General features: G+C 33.7%; 1 pseudogene; it reads left to right on the top strand.

Moving 5' to 3' along the window:
- Nucleotides 1–718: 718 nt before the first annotated feature.
- LOC149156223 (protein RADIALIS-like 3 pseudogene) lies at nt 719–1,093 on the top strand (annotated as a pseudogene).
- The last annotated feature ends 2,304 nt before the right edge of the window (nt 1,094–3,397 follow it).

The raw sequence follows: 3,397 nt of genomic DNA, 5'->3' as shown, positions 1-3,397 counted from the left end.
GTGACATTCTTCTGATTCTGATTCTTGAAAGCGACATTCTTCTTGATGCAGACTTCATCGTGTGGTTTGTATACACTAAGACGAGTTACTCATTATTCATTCGAGAACAGTATCAGATATTCGACAACTGCCTCACTGTTTATAAGAACACACCAGGTCGTGGTATCCAAGGCAAACTGCATTCCTCGCCCCTTGAAAGAAAACGTCAATTGGAATGCCCCTCTGAGCCCATCGTGTGTCCCGTCCTCTCACAGCCCTGTATTTCATACAGTTTTTTTCCTTAGAATCCCGCTGATTTTACTGCCTAGCAGATCATTTGGAGGAAGTGGGTACTATGTTTTAGTCTTCATTTCTAAAATTTGCTATTGAGTTTAGTATGTTTTTAAGAATTTTACTGTGCTTTTAATACAATTTGGTACATTGGTTCCTTTAGTTAGATGTTTATATTGAAGTTGCTCATTGGGTTCTACGTTTTGGTAGAATTCTCTAGAAACTCCCCACCTATCTATGTGCTCAGGTAGCATCTCAAACATTTGGGGATTTTCATTGTTTTCTATAATTCTATTGGATTTTCATTGTTTTCTATAATTCTATTGGATGTAAGTTTGTTCGTTTGTTTGTTACATGAATATACTATGATTGAAAGGTTGGTAAACATACCTTAAACTTTGCGTTTGAACTTTGTCCTTGAAGGCGTCGGTTCCAGAGATAAAGAAATATGGGTAGTCAATCGGCTTCTTCCAGCGATACTGTAACAAAGTGGACTTCGCAGCAAAACAAAGTGTTTGAGAACGCCTTGGCTATCTACGACAAAGACACTCCTGACCGTTGGCACAATGTGGCTGCTATGGTTGGTGGGAAAACCCCACAGGAAGTGAAAAAGCATTATGAGATTCTGTTAGAGGACTTGAATCGTATCGAAACAGACCAGATTCCTTTACCCAACTACAAATCTTCGGGGTCTAGCAACCGCAGTAATTCTGTCGAAGAGGAGCGCAGGCAAGCTAAAAATATCTTAGTTCTTTACAAGCTTGTAACTTTTCGATTATTAGATAGTAACTTCTCTAAAGTTCGATTGGTTAGTTTTTATTAGTTCAATTAAAGTTTTTCAAATATAATTTGGAGTAATTTGGAGTAATTTCATGATACATTATCTTTGAAAAAGGAGTAATTTGGAGTAATTTCATGATATAAAGGAGTAATTTGGCGTGCTGGCACTGCATTGGCAATATACCGGAGCTCACAAGCGTACGGGTCGATTCCGGGAATCGACCCGCCGCCGGTCGGGCGGCGCGCACCGCAGCGCCACCCCCGCGCCGCCCGACCGGCGGCGGGTCGATTCCCGGAATCGACCCGTACGCTTGTGAGCTCTAGTTTATTTCCCTCGACTACAACTAGACAGACTCCTTCAAAGAATACAACTCAGAAAAATGAAAACCAGCAGCGTGGAGCATACATCCTCGATAAAATCCCACAAAAAGATAATATAGTCTCGAATGTTATAAAAATCAATTTAATGATTTAATTTAAGAATGGGTTATTTATATTGCGGGATTCACTGGAATGGTAGTTTGAATTGCTTATTTATTCAACTCTTAAGCATACCAGGTCAACAACGTACACAGTCTCAATAAGTCGCACGCCCTCCTTTCCGTGAGAAGGGAAACCCTTCCACCAACAGTTCCAGCAAGAAAGTCACTGACGTTCTTACACCGTTCACATCATGCCAAAATAACTAGCGCAAAACACACATGATATCACTGTGAGACAATAAATCTGGAAACCAAATAAACTGTATGTTAATAATTATCTCAAACAATAATGTACAATGTTAATGGGTTTTTCTCCAAATTACTCCTTTTATATATATATATATATATCTTAACTTTAAAGATATCATGAAATGAGAGGGATACAGTTCCTCAATTAAACACTTTTTTAAATTTGAAAGTATTTGCTCTCTAAGAAATTTGGTTTCTCTCAGCATATATTAAGCTTGAAATTAAAATGAATCTTTAATTACATTTATAATAAAATATATCTTTTAGAAAATAAAAAATCTAAGTCTTATGCCAAAAAAATTATTAGAATGAATCCCAACTAATGCCATATTAACACTATAAATCAAAATCTTTTCTTTTACTTCAAAACATATAACATTTTCCACAAAAATAACCATTAAAATATACATCAACCAAAAAAATATTTATATAAAAAATAAATACATACCAATTTAAAAAATTTTACACTATCTCATTATTACTCTGCAAACAAATTATAATATCACAACAAATTTACACTATCTCATTATTACTATGTAAACAAATTATAATATCACAACCACCCAAAGTAGTAATTTCTAACCCTCTCCTTGTATATGTTAAAAGGATATAAATAGAAGCCTCTTACAGAAACGTACCACTATTTTATATTCATTTCTTAAATCAATTTTTTATCTTTAGTAAGGTCAGTTTTAAGTATGGATTCATTTAAACTTTTGATTTACGAAAATGGATGAATCAAATTTATTGAATGGAAATATATCAATTCTATGGTTAGAATGAAAAAAATATGCATGTTGGAAAAATTATTTTTAGGATTGTAATCTTTCAAAAGTCTTTTGCCTTAAGTTATATCTCTCTATCGCATGTGTGAGGAATAGAGCTACTGAGTGCACCCTTTACTTATTCGAAATCATCTTGTTGGTAATTGGTTCAGAAAAATGTTTTTTTGGTAATTTTTCATGGGTGCTTTTGAGGCAACCTATCTTATGGGTGTTTTTCTCATATTCTAGTTACCAATTAAGAATAACTTCTACTACACAAACATGGTTTCCATTGTCATGTATATCATCTATTCGCTCGAAAATTCCTTCACCACAAAGTTATGCATTTGAATCTAAGACATAGTTTATAATAATGTGATTCCAAACCATGGTTGTTGCAAGTACTATTGTGTCGAGCACACACATGCTCGTGGGAAAAGGTTCTCCATTTTTTGTATTTCATGATCCTTTTATATAGATAGGCCTTGCACAATGTATCAAACGTTGGAAAATATGATATCATTGATAGCAGAATAAAAGAGAATATTAGATGTGCTAAGAATCTAGCTATTCAATTTCACATCATGATTATAATAATAGATTTAAACTGCTTCTAAGATTGTATTATTGATTTTTAATTTATAAAATTATTTTTTCAATTTGGTTTGGTGAAATAAAGAAACAAATAGTTCTATCTAATAGCATGTTTGTTACCTAATTGACTTTTCAAGTGTTAGTCTTGGAAAGGGATTTAGAGAATTAGTTATCAAATTTTGCAAATTATTTTCCTATATCAAATAATAAAAGAAATAGAAAAACCAATCCATGGTATGACAAAGAGTGTAAAAGTGC

Source organism: Pinus tabuliformis, chromosome 9 (assembly GCF_031772625.1).
Source record: "Pinus tabuliformis cultivar Carrire ecotype Pingquan chromosome 9, CPIR1, whole genome shotgun sequence".
Classification (NCBI taxonomy): domain Eukaryota; kingdom Viridiplantae; phylum Streptophyta; class Pinopsida; order Pinales; family Pinaceae; genus Pinus; species Pinus tabuliformis.
Note: the sequence above shows the minus strand (reverse complement) of the source record. Positions and strands in the feature narration are given on the sequence as shown.